The sequence below is a fragment of the Ambystoma mexicanum genome, chromosome 4p (assembly GCF_040938575.1).
Source record: "Ambystoma mexicanum isolate Mex_15411 chromosome 4p, UKY_AmexF1_1, whole genome shotgun sequence".
In the NCBI taxonomy this organism is placed as follows: Eukaryota; Metazoa; Chordata; class Amphibia; order Caudata; family Ambystomatidae; genus Ambystoma; species Ambystoma mexicanum.
Genome location: NC_090927.1, coordinates 86,405,647 through 86,419,510, shown reverse-complemented (window position 1 = coordinate 86,419,510; position 13,864 = coordinate 86,405,647).

The window sequence follows — 13,864 nt, the reverse complement described above, 5'->3', positions numbered from 1 at the left end:
TCATTCCGGATTAAGGTCCTTTATAATATGATGCATTAGGGATATGCTCATTCCGGGTTAGGTTCATTTATAGTATGATGCATTAGGGATATGCTCATTCCGGGTTAGGGTCCTTTATTGTATGATGCATTAGGGATATGCTCATTCCGAGTTAGGGTCCATTATAGTATTATGCATTAGGGATATGCTCATTCCGGATAAGGGTCCTTTATAGTATGATGCATTAGGTATATGCTCATTCCGGGATAGGGTCCTTCATAGTATGATGAATTAGGGATATCCTCATTCTGGGTTAGGGTCCTTTATAGTATGATGCATTAGGGATATGCTCATTCCGGGTTAGGGTCCTTTATAGTATGATGCATTAGGGATATGCTAATTCCGGTTAGGGTCATTTATAGAATGATGCATTAGGGATATGCTCATTCCGGGTTAGGGTCCTTTATAGTATGATGCATTAGGGATATGCTCATTCCGGGTTAGGGTCCTTTATAGTATGATATATTAGGTATATGCTCATTACGGGTAGGGTCCATTATAGTATTATGCATTAGGGATATGCTCAGTCCGGATAAGGGTCCTTTATAGTATGATGCATTAGGGATATGCTCATTCCGCGATAGGGTCCTTTATAGTATGATGCATTAGGTATATGCACATTCTGGGTTAGGGTCCATTATAGTATTATGCATTAGGGATATGCTCATTCCGGATAAGGGTCCTTTATAGTATGATGCATTAGGGATATGCTCATTCCGGGATAGAGTCCTTTATAATATGATTCATTAGGGATATGCTCATTACGGGTTAGGGTCCTTTATAGTATGATGCATTAGGGATATGCTCATTCCGGGTAAGGGTCCTTTATACTAGGATGAATTAGGGATATGCTCATTCCGGGTTAGGGTCATTTATAGAATGATGCATTAGGGATATGCTCATTCCGGGTTAGGGTCCTTTATAGTATGGTGCATTAGGGATATGCTCATTCCGGGTCAGGGTCCTTTATAGTATGATGCATTAGGGATATGCTCATTCCGGGTTATGGTCCTTTATAGTATGATGAATTAGGGATATGCCCATTCAGGGTTAGGATCATTTATAGTATGATGCATTAGGGATATGCTCATTCCGGGTTAGGGTCCTTTATAGTATGGTGCATTAGGGATATGCTCATTCCGGGTTAGGGTCATTTAAAGTATGATGCATTAGGGATATGCTCATTCCGGGTTAGGGTCCTTTATAGTATGATGCATTAGGGATATGCTCATTCGTGTGGGGGTCATTTATAGTATGGTGCAGTAGGGATATGCTCATTCCGGGTTAGGGTCCTTTATAGTATGGTGCATTAGGGATAAGCTCATTCCGGGTTAGGGTCCTTTATAGTATGATGCATTAGGGATATGCTCTTTCCAGTTAGGGTAATTTATAGTATGATGCATTAGGGATATGCTCATTCCGGGTTAGGGTCCTTTATAGTATGATGCATTAGGGATATGCTCATTCCGGGTGAGGGTCATTTATAGTATGATGCATTAGGAATATGCTCATTCCGGGTTAGGGTCCTTTACAGTATGATGCATTAGGGATATGCTCATTCCGGGTTAGGGTCATTTATAGAATGATGCATCATGGATATGCTCATTCCGGGTTAGGGTCCTTTATAGTATTATGCATTAGGGATATGCTCTTTCCGGATAAAGTTCCTTTATAGTATGATGCATTAGGGATAGGCTCATTCCGGTATAGGGTCCTTTAGAGTATGATGCATTAGGGATATGCTCATTCCGGGTTAGGGTCCTTTATAGTATAATGCATTAGGGATATGCCCATTCCGGATAAGGGTCCTTTATACTAGGATGCATTAGGGATATGCTCATTCCGGGTTAGGGTCATTTATAGAATGATGCATTAGGGATATGGTCATTCCGGGTTAGGGTCCTTTATAGTATGAAACATTAGGGATATGCTCATTCCGGGTTAGGGTCCTTTATAGTATGATGCATTAGGGATATGCTCATTCCGGGTTAGGGTCCTTTATAGTATTATGCATTGGGGATATGCTCATTCCGTGTTAGGGTCATTTATAGTATGATGCATTAGGGATATGCTCCTTCAGGGTTAGGGTCGTTTATAGTATGATATATTAGGGATATGCTCATTCCGGGTTAGGGTAATTTGTAGTATGATGCATTAGGGATATCCTCATTCCGGGTTAAGGTCCTTTATAATATGATGCATTAGGGATATGCTAATTCCGGGTTAGGATCCTTTATAGTATGATGCATTAGGGATATGCTCATTCCGGGTAGGGTCCTTTATAGTATGATGCATTAGGTATATGCTCATTCCGGGTTAGGGTCCATTATAGTATTATGCATTAGGGATATGCTCATTCCGCATAAGGGTCCTTTATAATATGATGCATTAGGGATATGCTCATTCCGGGATAGGGTCCATTATAGTATGATTCATTAGGGATATGCTCATTCCGGGTTAGGGTCCTTTATAGTATGATGCATTAGGGATATGCTCATTCCGGGTAAGGGTCCTTTATACTAGGATGAATTAGGGATATGCTCATTCCGGGTTAGGGTCATTTATAGAATGATGCATTAGGGATATGCTCATTCCGGGTTAGGGTCCTTTATAGTATGGTGCATTAGGGATATGCTCATTCCGGGTCAGGGTCCTTTATAGTATGATGCATTAGGGATATGCTCATTCCGGGTTAGGGTCCTTTATAGTATGATGAATTAGGGATATGCTCATTCAGGGTTAGGATCATTTATAGTATGATGCATTAGGGATATGCTCATTCCGGGTTAGGGTCCTTTATAGTATGGTGCATTAGGGATATGCTCATTCCGGGTTAGGGTCATTTATAGTATGATGCATTAGGGATATGCTCATTCCGGGTTAGGGTCATTTATAGTATGATGCATTAGGGATATGCTCATTCGTGTGGGGGTCATTTATAGTATGGTGCAGTAGGGATATGCTCATTCCGGGTTAGGGTCCTTTATAGTATGGTGCATTAGGGATAAGCTCATTCCGGGTTAGGGTCCTTTATAGTATGATGCATTAGGGATATGCTCATTCCGGGTTAGGGTAATTTATAGTATGATGCATTAGGGATATGCTCATTCCGGGTGAGGGTCATTTATAGTATGATGCATTAGGGATATGCTCATTCCGGGTTAGGGTCCTTTACAGTATGATGCATTAGGGATATGCTCATTCCGGGTTAGGGTCATTTATAGAATGATGCATCATGGATATGCTCATTCCGGGTTAGGGTCCTTTATAGTATTATGCATTAGGGCTATGCTCTTTCCGGATAAGGTTCCTTTATAGTATGATGCATTAGGGATAGGCTCATTCCGGTATAGGGTCCTTTAGAGTATGATGCATTAGGGATATGCTCATTCCGGGTTAGGGTCCTTTACAGTATGATGCATTAGGGATATGCTCATTCCGGGTTAGGGTCATTTATAGAATGATGCATCATGGATATGCTCATTCCGGGTTAGGGTCCTTTATAGTATTATGCATTAGGGCTATGCTCTTTCCGGATAAGGTTCCTTTATAGTATGATGCATTAGGGATAGGCTCATTCCGGTATAGGGTCCTTTAGAGTATGATGCATTAGGGATATGCTCATTCCGGGTTAGGGTCCTTTATAGTATAATGCATTAGGGATATGCCCATTCCGGATAAGGGTCCTTTATACTATGATGCATTAGGGATATGCTCATTCCGGGTTAGGGTCATTTATAGAATGATGCATTAGGGATATGGTCATTCCGGGTTAGGGTCCTTTATAGTATGAAGCATTAGGGATATGCTCATTCCGGGTTAGGGTCCTTTATAGTATGATGCATTAGGGATATGCTAATTCCGGGTTAGGGTCCTTTATAGTATTATGCATTGGGGATATGCTCATTCCGTGTTAGGGTCATTTATAGTATGATGCATTAGGGATATGCTCCTTCAGGGTTAGGGTCGTTTATAGTATGATATATTAGGGATATGCTCATTCCGGGTTAGGGTAATTTGTAGTATGATGCATTAGGGATATCCTCATTCCGGGTTAAGGTCCTTTATAATATGATGCATTAGGGATATGCTAATTCCAGGTTAGGGTCCTTTATAGTATGATGCATTAGGGATATGCTCATTCCGGGTTAGGGTTCTTTATAGTATGATGCATTAGGGATATGCTCATTCTGGGTTAGGGTTCTTTATAGTATGATGCATTAGGGATATGCTCATTCCGGATAAGGGTCCTTTATAGTATGATGCATTAGGGATATGCTCATTCCGGGATAGGGTCCTTTATAGTATGATGCTTTAGGGATATGCTCATTCCGGGTTAGGGTCCTTTATAGTATGATGCATTAGGGATATGCTCATTCCGGGTTAGGGTTCTTTATAGTATGATGCATTAGGGATATGCTCATTCCGGGTTAGGGTCCTTTATAGTATGATGCATTAGGGATATGCTCATTCCGGGTTAGGGTCCTTTATAGTATGATGCATTAGGGATATGCCCATTCCGGGTTAGGGTCCTTTATAGTATGATGCTTTAGGGATATGCTCATTCCGAGTTAGGGTCCTTTATAGTATGATGCATTAGGGATATGCTCATTCCGGGTTAGGGTTCTTTATAGTATGATGCATTAGGGATATGCTCATTCCGGGTTAGGGTCCTTTATAGTATGATGCATTAGGGATATACTCATTCCGGGTTAGGGTCCTTTATAGTATGATGCATTAGGGATATGCCCATTCCGGGTTAGGGTCCTTTATAGTATGATGCATTAGGGATATGCTCATTCCGGGTTAGGGTCCTTTATAGTATGATGCATTAGGGATATGCTCATTCCGGGTTAGGGTTCTTTATAGTATGATGCATTAGGGATATGCTCATTCCGGGTTAGGGTCCTTTATAGTATGATGCATTAGGGATATGCTCATTCCGGGTTAGGTTCATTTATAGTATGATGCATTAGCGATATGCTCATTCCGGGTTACGGTCCTTTATAGTATGATGCTTTAGGGATATGCTCATTCCGGGTTAGGGTCCTTTATAGTATGATGCATTCATTAGGGATATGCTCATTCCGGGTTAGGGTTCTTTATAGTATGATGCATTAGGGATATGCTCATTGCGGGTTAGGGTCCTTTATAGTATGATGCATTAGGGATATGCTCATTCCGGGTTAGGTTCATTTATAGTATGATGCATTAGCGATATGCTCATTCCGGGTTACGGTCCTTTATAGTATGATGCATTAGGGATATGCTCATTCCGGGTAGGGTCCTTTATAGTATGATGCATTAGGTATATGCACATTCTGGGTTAGGGTCCATTATAGTATTATGCATTAGGGATATGCTCATTCTGGATAAGGGTCCTTTATAGTATGATGCATTAGGGATATGCTCATTCCGGGATAGGGTGCTTTATAGTATGATTCATTAGGGATATGCTCATTCCGGGTTAGGGTCCTTTATAGTATGATGCATTAGGGATATGCTCATTCCGGGTAAGGGTCCTTTATACTAGGATGAATTAGGGATATGCTCATTCCGGGTTAGGGTCATTTATAGAATGATGCATTAGGGATATGCTCATTCCGGGTTAGGGTCCTTTATAGTATGGTGCATTAGGGATATGCTCATTCCGGGTCAGGGTCCTTTATAGTATGATGCATTAGGGATATGCTCATTCTGGGTTAGGGTCCTTTATAGTATGATGCATTAGGGATATGCTCATTCCGGGTTAGGGTCCTTTATAGTATGATGCATTAGGGATATGCTCATTCCGGGTTAGGGTCATTTATAGTATGATGCATTAGGGATATGCTCATTCCGGGTTAGGGTCATTTATAGTATGATGCATTAGGGATATGCTCATTCGTGTGGGGGTCATTTATAGTATGGTGCAGTAGGGATATGCTCATTCCGGGTTAGGGTCCTTTATAGTATGATGCTTTAGGGATATGCTCATTCCGGGTTAGGGTCATTTATAGTATGATGCATTAGGGATATGCTCATTCGTGTGGGGGTCATTTATAGTATGATGCATTAGGGATATGCCCATTCCGGGTTAGGGTCCTTTATAGTATGATGCTTTAGGGATATGCTCATTCCGAGTTAGGGTCCTTTATAGTATGATGCATTAGGGATATGCTCATTCCGGGTTAGGGTTCTTTATAGTATGATGCATTAGGGATATGCTCATTCCGGGTTAGGGTCCTTTATAGTATGATGCATTAGGGATATACTCATTCCGGGTTAGGGTCCTTTATAGTATGATGCATTAGGGATATGCCCATTCCGGGTTAGGGTCCTTTATAGTATGATGCATTAGGGATATGCTCATTCCGGGTTAGGGTCCTTTATAGTATGATGCATTAGGGATATGCTCATTCCGGGTTAGGGTTCTTTATAGTATGATGCATTAGGGATATGCTCATTCCGGGTTAGGGTCCTTTATAGTATGATGCATTAGGGATATGCTCATTCCGGGTTAGGTTCATTTATAGTATGATGCATTAGCGATATGCTCATTCCGGGTTACGGTCCTTTATAGTATGATGCTTTAGGAATATGCTCATTCCGGGTTAGGGTCCTTTATAGTATGATGCATTAGGGATATGCTCATTCCGGGTTAGGGTTCTTTATAGTATGATGCATTAGGGATATGCTCATTCCGGGTTAGGGTCCTTTATAGTATGATGCATTAGGGATATGCTCATTCCGGGTTAGGTTCATTTATAGTATGATGCATTAGCGATATGCTCATTCCGGGTTACGGTCCTTTATAGTATGATGCATTAGGGATATGCTCATTCCGGGTAGGGTCCTTTATAGTATGATGCATTAGGTATATGCACATTCTGGGTTAGGGTCCATTATAGTATTATGCATTAGGGATATGCTCATTCCGGATAAGGGTCCTTTATAGTATGATGCATTAGGGATATGCTCATTCCGGGATAGGGTGCTTTATAGTATGATTCATTAGGGATATGCTCATTCCGGGTTAGGGTCCTTTATAGTATGATGCATTAGGGATATGCTCATTCCGGGTAAGGGTCCTTTATACTAGGATGAATTAGGGATATGCTCATTCCGGGTTAGGGTCATTTATAGAATGATGCATTAGGGATATGCTCATTCCGGGTTAGGGTCCTTTATAGTATGGTGCATTAGGGATATGCTCATTCCGGGTCAGGGTCCTTTATAGTATGATGCATTAGGGATATGCTCATTCTGGGTTAGGGTCCTTTATAGTATGATGCATTAGGGATATGCTCATTCCGGGTTAGGGTCCTTTATAGTATGATGCATTAGGGATATGCTCATTCCGGGTTAGGGTCATTTATAGTATGATGCATTAGGGATATGCTCATTCCGGGTTAGGGTCATTTATAGTATGATGCATTAGGGATATGCTCATTCGTGTGGGGGTCATTTATAGTATGGTGCAGTAGGGATATGCTCATTCCGGGTTAGGGTCCTTTATAGTATGGTGCATTAGGGATAAGCTCATTCCGGGTTAGGGTCCTTTATAGTATGATGCATTAGGGATATGCTCATTCCGGGTTAGGGTAATTTATAGTATGATGCATTAGGGATATGCCCATCCCGGGTTAGGGTCCTTTATAGTATGATGCATTAGGGATATGCTCATTCCGGGTGAGGGTCATTTATAGTATGATGCATTGGGGATATGCTCATTCCAGGTTAGGGTCCTTTACAGTATGATGCATTAGGGATATGCTCATTCCGGGTTAGGGTCATTTATAGAATGATGCATCATGGATATGCTCATTCCGGGTTAGGGTCATTTATAGTATGATGCATAAGGGATATGCTCATTCCGGATAAGGTTCCTTTATAGTATGATGCATTAGGGATAGGCTCATTCCGGTATAGGGTCCTTTAGAGTATGATGCATTAGGGATATGCTCATTCCGGGTTAGGGTCCTTTATAGTATAATGCATTAGGTATATGCCCATTCCGGATAAGGGTCCTTTATACTATGATGCATTAGGGATATGCTCATTCCGGGTTAGGGTCATTTATAGAATGATGCATTAGGGATATGGTCATTCCGGGTTAGGGTCCTTTATAGTATGAAGCATTAGGGATATGCTCATTCCGGGTTAGGGTCCTTTATAGTATGATGCATTAGGGATATGCTCATTCCGGGTTAGGGTCCTTTATAGTATTATGCATTGGGGATATGCTCATTCCGTGTTAGGGTCATTTATAGTATGATGCATTAGGGATATGCTCCTTCAGGGTTAGGGTCATTTATAGTATGATGTATTAGGGATATGCTCATTCCGGGTTAGGGTGATTTGTAGTATGATGCATTAGGGATATCCTCATTCCGGGTTAAGATCCTTTATAATATGATGCATTTGGGATATGCTAATTCCGGGTTAGGGTCCTTTATAGTATGATGCATTAGGGATATGCTCATTCCGTGTAGGGTCCTTTATAGTATGATGCATTAGGTATATGCTCATTCCGGGTTAGGGTCCATTATAGTATTATGCATTAGGTATATGCTCATTCCGGATAAGGGTCCTTTATAGTATGATGCATTAGGGATATGCTCATTCCGGGATAGGGTCCATTATAGTATGATTCATTAGGGATATGCTCATTCCGGGTTAGGGTCCTTTATAGTATGATGCATTAGGGATATGTTCATTCCGGGTAAGGGTCCTTTATAATAGGATGAATTAGGGATATGCTCATTCCGGGTTAGGGTCATTTATAGAATGATGCATTAGGGATATGCTCATTCCGGGTTAGGGTCCTTTATAGTATGATGCATTAGGGATATGCTCATTCCGGGTTAGGTTCATTTATAGTATGATGCATTAGGGATATGCTCATTCCGGGTTAGGGTTCTTTATAGTATGATGCATTAGGGATATGCTCATTCCGTGTAGGGTCCTTTATAGTATGATGCATTAGGTATATGGTCATTCTGGGTTAGGGTCCATTATAGTATTATGCATTAGGGATATGCTCATTCCGGATAAGGGTCCTTTATAGTATGATGCATTAGGGATATGCTCATTCCAGGATAGGGTCCTTTATAGTGTGATTCATTAGGGATATGCTTATTCTGGGTTAGGGTCCTTTATAGTATGAAGTATTAGGGATATGCTCATTCCGGGTAAGGGTCCTTTATACTAGGATGAATTAGGGATATGCTCATTCCGGGTTAGGGTCATTTATGGAATGATGCATTAGGGATATGCTCATTCCAGGTTAGGGTCCTTTATAGTATGATGCATTAGGGATATGTTAATTCCGGGTAAGGGTCCTTCATACTAGGGTGAATTAGGGATATACTCTTTCCGGGTTAGGGTCATTTATAGAATGATGCATTAGGGATATGCTCATTCCGGATTAAGGTCCTTTATAATATGATGCATTAGGGATATGCTCTTTCCGGGTTAGGTTCATTTATAATATGATGCATTAGGGATATGCTCATTCCGGGTTAGGGTCCTTTGTAGTATGATGCATTAGGGATATGCTCATTCCGGGTTAGGGTCCATTATAGTATTATGCATTAGGGATATGCTCATTCCGGATAAGGGTCCTTCATAGTATGATGCATTAGGGATATGCTCATTCCGGGATAGGGTCCTTTATAGTATTATTCATTAGGGATATGCTCATTCCGGGTTAGGGTCCTTTATAGTATGATGCATTAGGGATATGCTCATTCCGGGTAAGGGTCCTTTATACTAGGCTGAATTAGGGATATGCTAATTCCGGGTTAGGGTCATTTATAGAATGATGCATTAGGGATAAGCTCATTCCGTTTTAGGGTCCTTTATAGTATGATGCATTAGGGATATGCTCATTCCGGGTTAGGGTCCTTTATAGTATTATGCATTAGGGATATGCTCATTCCGGGTTAGGGTTCTTTATAGTGTGATGCATTAGGGATATGCTCATTCCGGGTTAGGGTCCTTTATAGTATGATGCATTAGGGATATGCTCATTCCGGATTAAGGTCCTTTATAATATGATGCATTAGGGATATGCTCATTCCGGGTTAGGTTCATTTATAGTATGATGCATCAGGGATATGCTCATTCCGGGTTAGGGTCCTTTATCGTATGATGCATGATGCATTAGGGATATGCTAATTCCGGGTAAGGGTCCTTCATACTAGGATGAATTAGGGATATACTCTTTCCGGGTTAGGGTCATTTATAGAATGATGCATTAGGGATATGCTCATTCCGGATTAAGGTCCTTTATAATATGATGCATTAGGGATATGCTCATTCCGGGTTAGGTTCATTTATAGTATGATGCATTAGGGATATGCTCATTCCGGGTTAGGGTCCTTTATTGTATGATGCATTAGGGATATGCTCATTCCGAGTTAGGGTCCATTATAGTATTATGCATTAGTGATATGCTCATTCCGGATAAGGGTCCTTTATAGTATGATGCATTAGGGATATGCTCATTCCGGGATAGGGTCCTTTATAGTATGATTCATTAGGGATATGCTCATTCCGGGTTAGGGTGCTTTATAGTATGATGCATTAGGGATATGCTCATTCTGGGTAAGGGTCCTTTATACTAGGATGAATTAGGAATATGCTCATTCCGGGTTAGGGTCATTTATAGAATCATGCATTAGGGATATGCTCATTCTGGGTTAGGGTCCTTTATAGTATGATGCATTAGGGATATGATCATTCCGGGTTAGGGTCCTTTATAGTATGATGCATTAGGGATATGCTAATTCCGGGTTAGGGACATTTATAGAATGATGCATTAGGGATATGCTCATTCCGGGTTAGGGTCCTTTATAGTATGATGCATTAGGGATATGCTCATTCCGGGTTAGGGTCCTTTATAGTATGATATATTAGGTATATGCTCATTACGGGTTAGGGTCCATTATAGTATTATGCATTAGGGATATGCTCAGTCCGGATAAGGGTCCTTTATAGTATGATGGATTAGGGATATGCTCATTCCGCGATAGGGTCCTTTATAGTATGATGCATTAGGTATATGCACATTCTGGGTTAGGGTCCATTACAGTATTATGCATTAGGGATATGCTCATTCCGGATAAGGGTCCTTTATAGTATGATGCATTAGGGATATGCTCATTCCGGGATAGGGTCCTTTATAGTATGATTCATTAGGGATATGCTCATTCCGGGTTAGGGTCCTTTATAGTATGATGCATTAGGGATATGCTCATTCCGGGTAAGGGTCCTTTATACTAGGATGAATTAGGGATATGCTCATTAAGGGTTAGGGTCATTTATAGAATGATGCATTAGGGATATGCTCATTCCGGGTTAGGGTCCTTTATAGTATGGTGCATTAGAGATATGCTCATTCCGGGTCAGGGTCCTTTATAGTATGATGCATTAGGGATATGCTCATTCCGGGTTAGGGTCCTTTATAGTATGATGAATTAGGGATATGCTCATTCAGGGCTAGGATCATTTATAGTATGATGCATTAGGGATATGCTCATTCCGGGTTAGGGTCCTTTATAGTATGGTACATTAGGGATATGCTCATTCCGGGTTAGGGTCATTTATAGTATGATGCATTAGGGATATGCTCATTCCGGGTTAGGGTCATTTATAGTATGATGCATTAGGGATATGCTCATTCGTGTGGGGGTCATTTATAGTATGGTGCAGTAGGGATATGCTCATTCCGGGTTAGGGTCCTTTATAGTATGGTGCATTAGGGATAAGCTCATTCCGGGTTAGGGTCCTTTATAGTATGATGCATTAGGGATATGCTCATTCCGGGTTAGGGTAATTTATAGTATGATGCATTAGGGATATGCTCATTCCGGGTTAGGGTCCTTTATAGTATGATGCATTAGGGATATGCTCATTCCGGGTGAGGGTCATTTATAGTATGATGCATTAGGGATATGCTCATTCCGGGTTAGGGTCCTTTACAGTATGATGCATTAGGGATATGCTCATTCCGGGTTAGGGTCATTTATAGAATGATGCATCATGGATATGCTCATTCCGGGTTAGGGTCCTTTATAGTATTATGCATTAGGGATATGCTCTTTCCGGATAAGGTTCCTTTATAGTATGATGCATTAGGGATAGGCTCATTCCGGTATAGGGTCCTTTAGAGTATGATGCATTAGGGATATGCTCATTCCGGGTTAGGGTCCTTTATAGTATAATGCATTAGGGATATGCCCATTCCGGATAAGGGTCCTTTATACTATGGTGCATTAGGGATATGCTCATTCCGGGTTAGGGTCATTTATAGAATGATGCATTAGGGATATGGTCATTCCGGGTTAGCGTCCTTTATAGTATGAAGCATTAGGACTATGCTCATTCCGGGTTAGGGTCCTTTATAGTATGATGCATTAGGGATATGCTCATTCCGGGTTAGGGTCCTTTATAGTATTATGCATTGGGGATATGCTCATTCCGTGTTAGGGTCATTTATAGTATGCTGCATTAGGGATATGCTCCTTCAGGGTTAGGGTCGTTTATAGTATGATATATTAGGGATATGCTCATTCCGGGTTAGGGTAATTTGTAGTATGATGCATTAGGGATATCCTCATTCCGGGTTAAGGTCCTTTATAATATGATGCATTAGGGATATGCTAATTCCGGGTTAGGATCCTTTATAGTATGATGCATTAGGGATATGCTCATTCCGGGTAGGGTCCTTTATAGTATGATGCATTAGGTATATGCTCATTCCGGGTTAGGGTCCATTATAGTATTATGCATTAGGGATATGCTCATTCCGGATAAGGGTCCTTTATAGTATGATGCATTAGGGATATGCTCATTCCGGGATAGGGTCCATTATAGTATGATTCATTAGGGATATGCTCATTCAGAGTTAGGATCATTTATAGTATGATGCATTAGGGATATGCTCATTCCGGGTTAGGGTCCTTTATAGTATGGTGCATTAGGGATATGCTCATTCCGGGTTAGGGTCATTTATAGTATGATGCATTAGGGATATGCTCATTCCGGGTTAGGGTCCTTTATAATATGATGCATTAGGGATATGCTCATTCCGGGTTAGGTTCATTTATAGTATGATGCATTAGGGATATGCTCATTCCGGGTTAGGTTCATTTATAGTATGATGCATTAGGGATATGCTCATTCCGGGTTAGGGTCCTTTATAGTATGATGCATTAGGGATATGCTCATTCCGGGTTAGGGTCATTTATAGAATGATGCATTAGGGATATGCTCATTCCGGATTAAGGTCCTTTATAATATGATGCATTAGGGATATGCTCATTCCGGGTTAGGTTCATTTATAGTATGATGCATTAGGGATATGCTCATTCCGGGTTAGGGTCCTTTATTGTATGATGCATTAGGGATATGCTCATTCCGAGTTAGGGTCCATTATAGTATTATGCATTAGGGATATGCTCATTCCGGATAAGGGTCCTTTATAGTATGATGCATTAGGTATATGCTCATTCCGGGATAGGGTCCTTTATAGTATGATGCATTAGGGATATGCTCATTCTGGGTTAGGGTCCTTTATAGTATGATGCATTAGGGATATGCTCATTCCGGGTTAGGGTCCTTTATAGTATGATGCATTAGGGATATGCTAATTCCTGGTTAGGGTCATTTATAGAATGATGCATTAGGGATATGCTCATTCCGGGTTAGGGTCCTTTATAGTATGATGCATTAGGGATATGCTCATTCCGGGTTAGGGTCCTTTATAGTATGATATATTAGGTATATGCTCATTATGGGTTAAGGTCCATTATAGTATTATGCATTAGGGATATGCTCA